At 35.3% G+C, this 15216-nt stretch overlaps 1 protein-coding gene across 3 annotated transcripts in view; it reads left to right on the plus strand.

Moving 5' to 3' along the window:
• Window positions 1-15216, plus strand: part of CDH12 (cadherin 12) — a 1055333-nt gene that overhangs the window by 616296 nt on the left and 423821 nt on the right. For 2 of the 3 annotated variants that reach the window (XM_055246743.2, XM_063619573.1), the window contains one exon: window positions 5208-5353. The gene's annotated coding sequence lies outside the window, so the exon portion shown is untranslated. Of the gene's footprint in view, window positions 1-3989; window positions 4286-5207; window positions 5354-15216 lie in introns of those variants that run through there. The other variant, XM_055246745.2, reaches the window with a different exon arrangement.

Below are 15216 nucleotides of genomic sequence, written 5' to 3' on the forward strand. Positions count from 1 at the left end.
GTAAGGAAATAAACATTTTTTTCCATTGAGCAATATTATTCATTAATTTTATTTTATATGTCCATTTGTTTAATGGCATTTTAAAATCATTGCTAAAAATGTGTTTGGTTTGGGTTTTATATGTATAACTCTAGTCATTACTAATTTTTAGTATCTTTTAGTGAATTTAATAGAAAGTGAGTTTAATATTCTTAAAATTTTACATATTATTTATTTAATTTTACTTGAACTTCATAGTCATACCTCAAAGATACAAAATAGAACAAATCTGAGCTAACAAGAAAGGTCTAAAATGCAAAGCAATTATGTCTACAAAAGCCATTTCTTTTAATTATGCACTGTGCTTTTTTGTTATTTTAAAATAATTGTCTACTAAATTGGAAATGTGCTTTTAAAAACACAAAATATATTAATATTATATGTCCATTCTTTAAGTATGCTCTCCAATTTTAAGATAATTCTCAATCATGTCAATTAAATTACCTTTATTTTAATTTTACTGATCAGGACAATAAAGAGGATGGCTAACATCCATTCTAGTTGCAATAAAATAACCATGACCTTTTAAAGAAACACGTTATAATTATTTTAAAACATTTAAAGAATATTCCTGACCTTAGCAATTTTTTTTATCTACTCCATTTGCAATTTCAAATCAATAACTTCTGGCTGATTTTTTAATTACTCCAACTATGAAATCAACACATCCTTGCTATAATGTTATTTACAGTATAAAATCAGTTGTTTGGGGGCACAGAAGGGTGTGAGAAGGGAGAAAACATGTATTTGCAGACAATAATTCCTTCTTAATTGCTTGATTATTTCTGAATTAGGTAGAAAGAACAGCACAAATTATTAGTCAAATAGATGTATTTTCATAACTGACTGAAATCCTAGAGATAATATAGTTTAATTTCCTCAAATTTTCCAATGAAATTATTAAATAGAAGCTCTTTAAATGGCTTCAGGTTAGAAAGCTACTCACTGCTAGAATTTTGACTATGGTCTAAGTTTTCTGATATCCAGTTTAGCTTTCTTTTTTTTCTAGATTTTCATCATATCTTAAACTCATGAGTATATATGCATGAAACTGGAATCAAAAATAAAAGTTTCTCTTGAAGCCTGGTGAATTTAGTCATTCAGCCTCCATGATTTAGACATAAGCAGAAATATGTATAATACATGAGAATCTGTCAGCATTCAGCAAACCTCTGTGTAATAGTATTAGCTTGATGCTGCTGCTGCAGGATCAATTTGTTATTAGTTAGGTGGCTTGTTTATGTATATATATTTATGTATCTATTTAAAATAATTAACGGTAATTTTTCAAGATCTGTTCTGATAAACCACCACAAACAGTGGTAGGGAGGTAATAGCTGAATCTACATTTGTATACAGAAGCAAGATTCTATTTGTGTAAGAATCATAAGACTAATATTTGGGAAATATCTTCATATATCCCCAATTTAAATAATAATAGCCAAGATCAGGAAGAGTCTGTAGGAAATCTAAGGGTTGTTATTCCAGTATACATAAATCACAAGTTCCCTGCCAGCTCAGAGTAATTTTTTCTTCAATAAATCACAATCACAACTTACACTGTTTAGAACAAACCTAAGTAAATGAAGAAAGAGTGGCTTCTGCTTATATGTCCACTTAAGATCCTTTCTGCCAACATGATGACTCAGATAAACATATTTGTTTGACATAGTGGGGAGCAATAGGACTTATGTGAAAAGGGAGACATTAGGTTTTCCACTATCAAACACCAAAGGGCAATCACTTGCTCTTTTTATTCCTCATCACTAAAATATGAGAAAAATACTTATGGTAACCTATTTCACAGGATTCCCGTAAGAATCAAATGAGAGAATAAGTTCTTGGCAAAGTTTAAATGTTGCATTAGTTTGCGTTATCATCACTTATTTTTAGATGGAACTTTTATTAAACATCTCGAAAGAGTGTGGTCACAATGCTTCTCTGTAAAGTTATGGATGTGTCTAAGAATTTCAAAGAACCATCTGAAATGATAGGATTCATGTGACTTTTAAGAAACCTGTAGATAAAGTATGAACAAATCAGAGATAAACTTTTTAGCTCCCTAGTACATTTGAGCTTTGCTATTACATTAAGCCACTTGGAGAACTAGGATAGTAAAAGTCATCATAATTTTGGCCTAATATATTTTTGTGACTGTTCTTGAGATATTCATTTACTTAGAGTGGAGCTATTTTCTTGTTTTAAAAAAGCAATAATTATTACATTTCAGTGGGAGAGCAAATGAATTGCAGATGGGATTTTTAAAAATTTAAAATTGAGTAATTTGTGCTAATGGAATTATATATTTGGAAGCTCTGGATGGAATCTATTTTTTAGCCTAAAGTTTTTTTTGTGAATTTTATTTTCTGCTAAATCATACATAACTTTTAATAGCAGAACTGTTACAATACTTTATCAGTTGTAAAACGGTTTTTAAAGATGCAAAAATGATTTTTGTGAGTCATAAAATCTAGAAAATTTTCCCATTCTGTTGGAAGTAGGGGTTTTGATCAGTTTTAACATTTGGGAACTTCCAAATATTTGTTAATTTTATAGTTACAGTAACCTGACTTTTAGTTGTGGGTTTCTTCTGTACTGACTATGCAACATTGGTAAATTTGCTTAACTCCTCAGAGCCCTAACTTAATTAATTAAAAAATAAAATATTATAATGTCTGCTTAACAGAATTGGACTAAGGGGTTCATGGATAGCTACAGCTGAAGTGCACACCAGTCACTTACCACATAGCAAGCATGTAATAGACAGTACCCGTTATTTTCATGTGACTACGGTCTCCCCTCACTCCTCCAACAAAATGGTCTTATTTTGCTTTGTTCTTCATGTGTGTGTACTTTCACATAAAATCAATTAGTGTTCCAACATAGGTTCAAAAAACTACTGAAGAGTCATCATACTCTCTGTAGAAACCATTCAGGGTTATGAAAGACCCCTGGATTTTATGAGAACAGAAAGACTGGTTATTTGGAAATGTCATCAGTGCAGTCTCATGGAGTTGGAGTTTCCAGATAGAACCGATCTACTATGGCGCAAAGTTTTGTGTGCACCTGTTTTAGTTGGTGATGATGATTGCGGGTTGGCTGGCAGGGTTCAGGAAAATAAGCCCTGTCTTAATATTTTAATAAGTTTTAAAAATAGTTCACGATTTAAGATCCTCAGAATGGGACTTAGACCAATATGAGAAACGGAGTGCTTTAATTGCATGACCAACTACACATTAGAGCCCTGGAATCTATCCCACTGTTATTTACAAGTATTATGTTAAAGGCTAGTTGGAACCCTCTCAGGACAAATTAGCAGTTACATTTTCTTATTTTTACAATTTATGCTCAAGGTGCATTTACTTCGATTTAAGCAGCCTCTTTTCTACTATAACACTCTCATGCCAATCTAAAATTGGATAGTGGGTTTCCTGCTTTACAGCAGCAAAAATTGTTCTCCCTCTCCTGAAGTGGTTGACTGGGTTTCTTCACATTCGGCTGTCACCCTCCACCAGCTGAGGGAGCAAGAGACCTCTGCATGGGAGGCTACAGCCCCACCTCCTCCTGGGGCTTCTGCAGGGCCGTCTTGGTTCTTAGAGTAGGATGAGTACCTGCCTTAGTCACAGCAATTCAGTTACCCTGAAGTTTTACTTTGTCCAAAAAGTTTCACCAAGAGCTTGTATTTTAATGAGATACTTTAAAAATATTTTTGGGAATGTATAAGGCAAACGGATTCTCTATTATTTATACTTAGTGCATTCGCCTACTGAAATTTGAGGGTTTTCTAAGATATATATAAATATCACAATATAGATATAGCTTCTCGCTCTTCCTCTCTCTCTTTCTCACACACGCAAGCACACGCACCCACACACACACACTCACACACACATCAAGGAAATGCCATATGTCCCAAGTGAGACCCACTGGAAAAAAACAAAAGTGCTGAACATATCACTCAGGATCATTGTGAGAGGACAGTCGTCAGCTTTCTCTCTGGCAATGAGAATTTTCTCACCCTCAAGACATGCAAATGACTTTTTTCATCTGTTCTTTTTATGTCATTTGCATAATTTTCTCCTGCAAAAGTGAGAGCTGTCAAAAATTAACCATTTGGGGCTTTGGCATTCAGTTATGTGACCTTTTCCAGAGAGTTAGATCTCTTCAGGGAGCTAGGAACTTGATGAGGAAGTGCTGAGAAGGTGGTCAGTGGCAGGAAGAGCGGATGATGGATGGGGACCAGCAGGTTGGTAACGGCACATAACTACATTTAAAAAGTTGTTAGATATTTTCGATCCTCTCATATGCTTGCTTGTTTTTGTTTTAGTAAATCAGTATTTCAACAGATAATCAAAGAGATGATTCGGTTAGGTGTAGTGCTGTACTCTCCTACGTTACTCTGGTTAATGGTACAATGCAAACATTTTTTGCAAGTGTAATGCTAATTGAAAATGCTGTTTGGAAAACTACACAAGCAAGGCTGTGTTCATGCCGTGGTTTGAGTGCTTGTGTCTGTAGCAATCTGCCAAATATGCTTATTTAGTATGAATGCTTCCTTTTTATAAATTCAGAGAGTTGCACTCTGGAGGGCTGTAATAAACCTTTAAATTCATTTTACTTCGACAAAGGTTGAGGTATGTAGCAGGCGAGGGGCAGAGACAAGTGCAGCTATCTCTCTGATCACATCGCTTTAAACATTTTTCAGCTTTAAGCTTGTCTTACAAATCAGCTCTATCAGTCTATTAATTGTTTCACTGTACCTAATATCTTACACGAAGGCACCTTGAAAAACAGCAGAGAAAGCACATTTGTTTAAGTCCTGCGATGGCTAGCACGGCAGCTAATCTCCTTGCAAATTATAATCATAGTTGTAGTTCATCCATTAGGCTGGAAAAGACAAGATTCCCAAGTGGCCTTGGTGCCTTTTCCAGTTCCCTGGAGACCCACCAACCCTCGGCGTGTGTTGCCTGCGCACCCGGAGCGTTCTTGCTAATCAGGTCAATGATTAGCGCCTGGCTCCAGGGACCTGCCAGGAGTCTATCACAGCAGTTAGGGAGCCTCCAAACGGAGCACGCTCACGGAGAATCTCCCGTTCAGAAACATCGCTTAGTCCTCATTTACTCACTGGGAACCTCGGAGGGTTTCAGCTGATGTTTTTCTCTCCTTAGACAGTGAGGAGCTCAACATAACAGGGAAAAGGAGTACAGGATGCAGCTACTTGGAGGGTGTTGATTGAAAACTTCGATCTCCCCACCCCATTCACGGCTGATTTGACGGATTTCTCACCTCGTTCACAGAGAAAATTTCAATTAAGGTAAGTGCTGCTTTATCTGGGTGACTGCATGGCACTGAATTTCTGCATTGAAAGTTCTGACTAAACTGACATTCTGCACTGCAGCAAGTGACTGTGTCAGGAAAAGCTTAGTTTATAAGCAAGTGTCCTAGACTGAAAAAGGCGTTGGAGATAATGATATCTCAGGGCAATTTCTTTTGAAATATATTCATTCTGCCTTGTATCCAGAGAAAATAAAAGGGAACATGAAATGATAGTTAATTTCTCATTTTACCTTTTTAATAATCTATTTGGAGGGTTGTGCATTGCCAAGGTAAATTGATTTTGATTGAAGTGGTTTGTTGATGTCATATAGTAAAATCTGAGTCTGAAAGCTTCAAAGTTAAATCAGATGGAAAGAAAATTTGCAAATGGGAGTTGAGATTTTGTGCAGCTTTCTACTTTAGCAATATTCCTGAGCTCCCTTTTGGTTTAAGGATTTAGGACTAAATCCCTGAATATTTTAATAGTATCCATTTGGAATTTAAAACTTAAAAGTTATAGTTTCTGATGCAAGTATTAAGAAAAATGAAACTAGAGGACTTATTATACCATTCATATAATTTATAGTTCTTATTCAACAGAATTGGACTTCTTTTATGACATGAATTAATAAAAAAAAGAAAGCAAAGGAAAATTAAGTGCCTTCTAAAATGCTTGTTTTTGAAAGAATTCTTCAATAAGAGATTAAGTTATGTGTTTGTAAAAAAAATCTTTTTATGTTTTATTTCATTTTTATTATTAAGGTATAATGAATTGAAGTTAAACTTACATTTTCTATATCATTTAGGGCAATTATCCAGGTAATTCAGATTAAACCACTCCATGTTAATTCTTTTTTACCCATTCTCTCATAAGCTTGTTAAAAATATCTAGAAAGGTATTGTAAGCAACTTTTTTCCAAAGTTTAATTACCTCAACTTTTTCTTTTCTACCTTACTAAGCACACGTAAATATAGCCTGATGGTTTTACTCCATATTATGATACATTTCTATATAATTAAGAGTAATAAAATAATTATATCACTGTAATTATGTGATCTATTAGTCTGCACCCTGAATACTGAAGAATAGCAATCACTTACCTTGATATTGTATGACATAAAAGTTTTCAAATAATGAAATAAACATTATTTAAAATATCACATCATACTGAAACAAATTGATTTTTAACAATTAATTTCTATTGTTAAAGCAAAATGTAAATATCTAGCTGCTTTCGTATAAAGATTTATAATGGTATCTCAAGTGTGCTTTTCAGAGTGAGCACTCGTATTTCCTGAAGTGCTGACTCCCCTTTTCTTCTATGGATCTCTTGAGATGGGACATTTTATAAAGATGTCAGAACACTTTCTAATAATTGGCTATCATTCTGAAATTCTCTGGAGAGCTTTTCAGGCTGATGTCGATGTTACTGCTTCTTCCAGAGTAGTAAACTATTTTCAAGGTTCCCAAAGGCTGATGTGTACTTGGTTACCAGTATGTTTGTAGCTAAAGCCTGAAGACATTTATCTACTTCTCGTTCTGAGACTTCTATCTCTTTTCCCTGGGGAGATGATTTCTCAATAGAATTAAAGATAATTGAGAGAAGAATGTGTTGACTACAGTGAGTGTCCCTGAGTCTTTGGCTTCTTATTTTTTTTTTTAAGCAAACTTGATAAACAGAAAGAGGCAACATTAACCAAACAGGGGCATACACTTGCTACTAGTGAACTTGCATGTCGCTGAAAACATCTCTATCCTTGTGCCGACTTCAGAATTGATGGCGGTATCAGACCCGATGAACTTTTTTGTTGGATGTATTGACCACTGAAGTGTCTGACCAGAGTATGTCCATTGAAGGTTGCGTTTACTGTCTAATGAAATATCTATGTTTAAAAATAGAGGGAATTGCAGTTCTCATTCAAAAAACAAGAAATCCCCAATACACAAGTTTACTTATATAACAAACCACCATATGTACCCCTGAACTTAAAATACAAATTTAATTAAAAAATTAAAAATACAATTGCTTAAAGGAGACTTACCATTGTCATAGTTGTCTGAATTTGCAATATATGGATAAGAGGATGGAGAAAATCTTGGGTTCAACTGAGAATTAGTAGCAATTTATTTTACTTAGCATCTGCCTCCTTAATCTATATTGAATTCCATTTTTCATTTGATTGAGGGTAGTTTATTTCTTCTGTAAGATGGGAAAACATCTCATAGGATAACCTCACTTAGAGTAGGAAGTCTCAAAATTTAAATAATCTTTTAAAACTTTACAAAACTTGCTTCAAGTTCTTCTATAACTTGCTCCTCAATAAGTAATATGTTCAATAAAAGACACTAGAGATAGGCAGTATCTAATCTAGCTCACATGCTTCCTCAACTCAGATAGCTGAGTTATAAACTTTTTATATATGAATAAATTATAAATATAAAAACCTATGAAAGTTCAAATGTTAACATGGATGTTATTTGCCCTCATTTTCCAGAAGGAAAGCTGGAATCTGAGACAGCATACGTAACTGGGCCAAGGGCACACAGTAATGAACCTATAACTCAAACTCAGATCTGGCTGTGTTTAAAACTCATACACTCTATACTATACCTTTTTGTTACCTCATATATGGTGACTATTTCCAGCATTTGACACGATACTCATGAATATTGTAAGACTATTTTTAAGATAGTAAAGAGTAATCATATTACCTTTAGAACAGGTTAACTCTTGTCTTACACAAAATAAATGATTTTGTAAATTCCATCACCACCAGTATTAGAAACCAGCATGTACTTTGTTCTTTTAGTTTCTAAAAGAGGTTAGTGTGCAAGTCTTTGCTTCCAGCCAATTCTGATTACTACTGACAGAAAAAGCACTCTACTGTAAGCAAAGTCTCTACTGAAATTTAGTATTTGTAACATATACATCTTTCCAAGAGAGGTTGACACACTCTCAGGATAAAATAAAATAAAATGTAGAGATATAAATTCGGTGTTAATTGTATTGAAATGAGATTAAAAGGAAGTTAAGGGGCACTCATGTTAATAGTGAAAGATATTCACAGTATTAGAAAAGGTAGAGAAACTAACTGTTGGAATTGAATGTTGGAAGTGAAAAAAACAGACTTACATATTCAGCAGCCTATTTGCTCTGCTGACTTTACATAAACTTTCCCATATGTGCACAGAGGTTTGGTGTAGCTAATCATGTTGATATTGTGGTAATATTTTTCAATTAATATTTGATCTAATCCTGTGACAAGAAGGGAGGGATGTCATAAGATTAGAGGTGACCTGGAAAATTTAATATGATTAGCTGTCGTATCCAAGGATGTGCTAAGATGGTAACTAGAAGTTAGGTTGTATGGTTATAAAATATGATAATTTATTGTGTTCCAACATGTTCCCAAATCTGGAAAGAAATGACATTGTACCAGATACTGTAAATAACAGGTTCCACAATGACTAGAAATATGATCAAGGCATATATGTGTATAATCACCAACAACCAACCAGCGTACTTTCAATTCTCTAGGTTTTTGGAAAATGGTTGGCTTATCCTAATTGTATATAAGAATAACAGAAAAAAACAAAGTATATGTCCACATCACCTCCTGTATTACTATTCCAAAAGAATGAGCATGATCTGTAAAGAATAATATTGTAGAAGAGCTTGTAATGGTAAGAGTTCACAATGCATGGGTGTTTCCACCAAGAAAATACGACCATGTGTCTAGGCTGTACTGGCCACAGTAGATTTGATAAGAAATGAATGTGCCAAGGTCTCAGACAGCCCTCTCTAGACTGGCCAGTGGCCACCATGTGGCCTTCCAGGAGAACCATGCCAATAAAAATGTTCTGTGTGAAATAACAAACATTTGACTTAGTTATCTTAAATATGAAATACCATGTGGAGCCTCAGGAGTTAGTGGCCAGGAAAAGAAGTTGAGAAACATAGAAAGGACAGTCTGTGGAAATCATGAATAAGCTGCAGTAATGAGGCCAGTAGAAAGGAAAGAAAAGAGGTTAATTGCCTTAAGTCAGTAAGAACAGACACATTTTCTAACTTACCCTAATAGCTAAGCACAAGAAGAAAAGAGTGCTTCTCAGAGGAAGTACTGTGTTATCCTGGGTTGATATCCCGCATGGTATTCCAGGCATACCATGCAGTGGTGAGACTTCCCCATTTTTCACATTCACATTTTTCTCTGTAATTTTAGTCCTGTTAATCCATTCAAATTGCGCACATCTATTTCCCTTACAAATGAAAATATTACAACTAACTCTGTACCTTACATGTGCATAGTTCTGGTAGACAATGGATAGGGCAGTAATGTTTAGTGGCTGTACGTGTTCTAGGTTCAACTACCTGGTTCAAATCCAGCTGAGGGCATTTGCTAGCTCTGTGGCCTTGGACAAGTCAGTTAAGGTGTCTAAACTTTGTTTTTATGTTATTTAGAATTGAGCTGATCACAGTACCTATCCTATTGTAGTGTTCTGAGAAATAAAGGAGGGAATTGATATATCCGCAATTGCTCAAGTCCTCAGAAAATGATAGTTGTTATTATAAATAGGGAGCTTTATTATTAGCTGTCACCTTACCTGTAAAGTAGCAAAAATTAGAGATCTTCTCTCTCATTAGCAACAATGAACACTTGGATCTTGCAAAAGCTCCAGGAACCATTTCATAACACTGTGATTATATAAGTACATTTGAATTTTGGAGCATACTTTTTTGGGGGGTCCTATTGGATTTACACAGATGAAGCGGATGTTTCTTAAAAGAATGTAACTTAGGAGCCATTTTAGAGAAACCATCCTATTTGTCATGAGGACTAAATTAGCAACTGAATTATTTACTTTGACTCTTTCTTATGTACGTTGAAAGGAATTGAACAGGTCTTGAAAAAGAAGTTCCATTTGACCACTGGTAGTCAACAATCTAACTTGATATTACAGGGGCCAGAAAAATAGCCCATGATTTGTTTTTGTAAATAGAGTTTGGTTGGAATACAGCCACAGCTATTCATTTCCATCTTGTCAATGGCTGATTGCAAGCCACAAAGCCAGAGTTGAATAGTAGAGCAGAAAAAGATTGTAGAGCCTGCAAAGCTAAAAATATTGGCTATTTTGTCTTTCACAGAAAAAGTTTGCTGACTGCTTGTTTAGAAGAGAAACATTCATCTTGCATTTTTTTTATTATTAGCATAATGAATATTTGGTAGAAATTTTTTCTTTTTTTTTTTTTGAGACAGAGTCTTGCTCTATCACCCAGGCTGGAGTGCAGTGGCACAATCTCAGCTCACTGCAAGCTCTGCCTCGTGGGTTCACGCCATTCTCCTGCCTTAGCCTCCAGAGTAGCTGGGACTACAGGCGCCTGCCACCATGCCCGGCTAATTTTTTTTTTTTTTTTTTTTTTTTTTTTTTTTTTGTATTTTTAGTAGAGACGGGGTTTCACTGTGTTAACCAGGATGGTCTCGATCTCCTGACCTCGTGATCCACCCACCTCCGCCTCCCAAAGTGCTGGGATTACAGGCGTGAGCCACCACGCTGAACCACGGTAGAATATTTTTAAATGTCTTGAAGATAACTATCTAAATGTCTGTCTCTGGAGAAACTCAGCATTTTTATTTCCTCACACTCACTAATTCATCCATATTTTACTATGGTATTTAAAACCTCTAATTATAAATTTTGACAAAGTTATCAATTACCAGTGTATATATGCAAAAGTATTCCATTGCATACTTTGCATATTGATTCAAATAATAAACATAGAGAAACTCTTCTTTTTTTTTTTTTTTTACAGTGGAATCCATTATTTTTCATCCTCCAAGCCACACCTTATATTTTGGTATATGTAGGAATCAACTGCTATGTGACTTAAATAAAAAGCAGATTCTTGAGTCTCATTCCTGGAGTGCTGATTTCACAATTCAAACCTTAGTGGGTTTGGTAGGTCAAAACTTTGGTAGATTTCTTTCTGTTGCAGAAAAGAAACCAGGAACCACAGTTTGAGACATATGTAGTTAATTCTGACAAAAACAAAATATATAAGAATGTGGCCTAATTACTAGGATTTAAAAAAAAAATTTCCCAGGTAACTCTATTATGTAACCCCAATTGGACACTGCTGCTGTAGACCAGCAACTCTCACACTTTAAGAACAGGCATGCAAGTTATCTGGGGATCTTTTTTAGAGGTTTTAGAGTGTGGCTCAAGATTCTGCATTTCTGACAACCTGCCAGAGAGGTTGCTGCTACTGGTGATGAGAAATGCTGCTCTCATGTCACCACTGCCCCCTACTCTGCCCCATGGCTGCCATGGGTGGACTAGTGTCTACTGGAAGACGTTTCACAGGATGAGACTCACCGCCTAGCTCACCTGAATCAGATGCTGGTCAATCTTCTCAAGAAGCTTTTCCCATCTCAGGAAGGTGATGAAAAATTCTGAACCAGGTCAAAATTGAGAAATATATATCTAATATATATATTATATATTAGAAATATCTAATATATAATATCAAATTTTGTGTGTATATTTAATCTATTGTTGATTTCTACATAACCATTTTGGATGTAGAATAATTGGATGTCTTAGAAAGCAAAATATTTAGGTAAGTATCGCTGACATACTTAACTCCTTACAATTAAGAGGGACAGGGTGTTCATTGCTTCTCCAGTCTCCCTTCCCACTATCTAGAAGTTTTTGACTATAGCATTGCCCAGCATAACTCCATACTGAAGTTCAAAACTTATCAGAAAATGCTGACTTTTCCGGTAACATCTCAGTTCTCTTTATTCTAGGAATGTAGCCTTAAGACTTTCTTATTTGTCAGCTCAACTTTCTTCTCTCTCAAAACTGAATTGCAAGGATATTGATTTCATCTCTCTTCTTTATTTGAACTTTTCTCCCTTTCTAATCTCAACTGCCATATTTCTTTCTTATTGCTAAAATCTATAAACAATAGAGGGAAATATATTTCATTAATATAGATATAAATTTTGGATAATTTATATTACCATCATTATGGTAATATAGATTAAAAATTACAAACCTGACCCCATAATTTCCTACTACTCTTCTCTATTATTTTCTTCTGTAATGTTTAAAATCTTATCAACCATATTCTTTTTAATTTATTTGATTATTGTTTTCCTCCCCACTCCCCATTATTAGAATGTGAGCTCTATGAAGGCAGAGTTTTTGTTTCTTTTATTCAAAGCTGCAACTCAGTACCTAAGACAGTGTCTGTCATAGAGTTTATCCTCAGAAAATATTGTTGAACAAGATTGAGTGAATATTCCAAATTAATTTCTGTGGCTGGTGTATTAGAATTGAGGCAATTGCTTTTGCTTTTGTTGTTAACGTTTTAACACATTATAAAATCTTAATGTGTAAGATTCAACCATATTTGTTTGTTGACATTGGTCCACTGAATTTACTCAGTAACTATTCTGTACCTCTTAAGTGTTAGGTGCTGTGCTAGATGCTAGGGATACATGTTGACAAGACCTAGTTCCTATGCATAATATGCTCAGCCTGATGGTGGGAGAGGGGAACTGAAGAAAGAGTAGTCATAATGCTTGTGGTCTGCCATCATGGAAGATATGTACAGACTGCTGTCAATGCACAAAAAAATAGCTCCTGACTTAAACAGAGAGGCCAAGAAGAATTCCCTTATCTGTAAATTAAAGAATAGCTTGAATTTAGACAGACAGGAAAAGAGAGACCATTAGCTCCTAATGGAAATCACGCTATGTGCTAAAGCACAGAGATATGTTGGGCGCATTTCTGACACCTTCCAGCACCACATTAGTTTGATAGGACATGACAATGGAGTGGTGAATGTGTAAAAAAGAGCAGCTTCATTGATGCCTGTGTAAGAGGTGCGAACTTTAACCCAGGAATAATAAGAACTCATTAAAGAATTTGCAGAAGGGCAAGCTAGATTTATTGCTGCTCTAGTGTGAATTTTACATTTTATTTTTTACTACTTCAAATAGAAATACATGTTATCAGCTACTTAAAAAAAAATACACATGAATTGGGCTGGGCATGGTGGCTCACGCCTGTAATCCCAGCACTTTGGGAGGCCGAGGCGGGTGGATCATGAGGTCAGGAGATCAAGACCATCCTGGCTAACACAGTGAAACCCCCGTCTCTACTAAAAATACAAAAAACTATCCGGGCGTGGTGGCAGGTGCCTGTAGTCCCAGCTACTCGGGAGGCTGAGGCAGGAGATGGCGTGAACCCGGGAGGCAGAGCTTCCAGTGAGCTGAGATCGCGCCACTGCACGCCAGCCTGGGCGACAGAGAGAGACTCCGTCTCAAAACAAAAACAAAAACAAAAACAAAACAAAACAAAAAAATACGTGAATTGTATGTTTCTATTTGATTGAGTTGTTTGAGTTCCTTATAGATTCTGGATATTAACCCCTTGTCAGATGCATAGTTTATAGATATGTTCTCCCATTCTGTAAGTTGTCTCTTTGCTCTATGGATGGTTTCCTTTGCTATGAAGAAGCTTTTTATTTTGATGTAATCCCATTTGCCTATTTTTGCTTCTAAGCCTGTGTGTTTGAGGTCTTATCCAACAATCCAAATAGAATTTCTCAAAAGAGGGACATACAACAGCCAACAGGCACACGAAAAAATGCTCAACATCATTAATCTTCAGGGAAATGTAAATTATAAACACAGTGAGATACCATCTCACCTCAGTTAGAATGGCTATTATCAAAAAAGCAAAAAGTAACAAGTGCTGGCAAGGATGTGGAGAAACGGGAATTCATATTGCTGTCGGTGAGAATGTAAACTAGTACAGTCATTATAGGCAAGAGTAGGAAGATTTCTCAAAATATTAAAAATAGAACTACCATATGATCCCAAAATGCCACTGCTTTGTCTGTATCCAAAGGAAATGACATCAGTATGTCAAAGAGATGTCTGCACTTCCATATTTATTGCAGCACTATGTACAACAGCCAAGATATGGCATCAACCTAAGTGTCCATCAGCAGATGAATGGACAAGGAAAATGTGGTATATATACACAATAGAATACTATTCAGCCATAAAATAAAATGAGATTCTGTCATTTGTAGCAACTTGGATGAGCCTGGAGGACATTATGTTAAGTGAAATAAGCCAGGCACAAAATGACAAATACCTCATGATTGCACTCATATGCAGTATCTGAAAAAGTTGATTTCATAGAAGTAGAGAGTAGATTAGGGGTTACCAGAGGCTGTGGCGGGGGGAGGGTAAAATATAGAAAGAAATTGGTCAAAGTTACAGTTAGATAGGAGAAATAAGTTCTAGTATTCCATTGCACAGCATGGTGACTATAGTTAATATATTTCAAAATAGGTAGAAGAGAAAATTTTGAATGCTGTCACCAGAAACAAATGATAAATTTCTGAATTGATGGATATGCTAATTACCCTAACTTGATTATTACACATTGTATACCTATGCTGAAACATCACACTGTATCCCATAATTATGTGCCATTATTATGTGTCAATTAAAAAATAAATTTTAAAAAATATAAAAAGGCAATGAAAAACAAAAATATGTATACTATAGGAGAAAATAAGTTTTAGTGGGGTTGAAGGGAGAGAAAGTCACTTACCTAAATGCTGTGCCAAGAATATATGAAAGTTCACGTATAGAGCTTTGAACCAAATAAAGTTGAATGAGCATAAATTTGGCAAAGTTATAAATCCATAGGTGATTTTCAGGGGTTCTGTATTGCAGGATTAGATGAATGAATGTATTTCAGTTTCAGAGTTCAGGAAAAGTGAAGAATATGGATGCCCATATCTGCTAGTACTGACGTGGAGAAGTGTTCAC

The sequence above is a fragment of the Symphalangus syndactylus genome, chromosome 16 (assembly GCF_028878055.3).
Source record: "Symphalangus syndactylus isolate Jambi chromosome 16, NHGRI_mSymSyn1-v2.1_pri, whole genome shotgun sequence".
NCBI lineage: Eukaryota > Metazoa > Chordata > Mammalia > Primates > Hylobatidae > Symphalangus > Symphalangus syndactylus.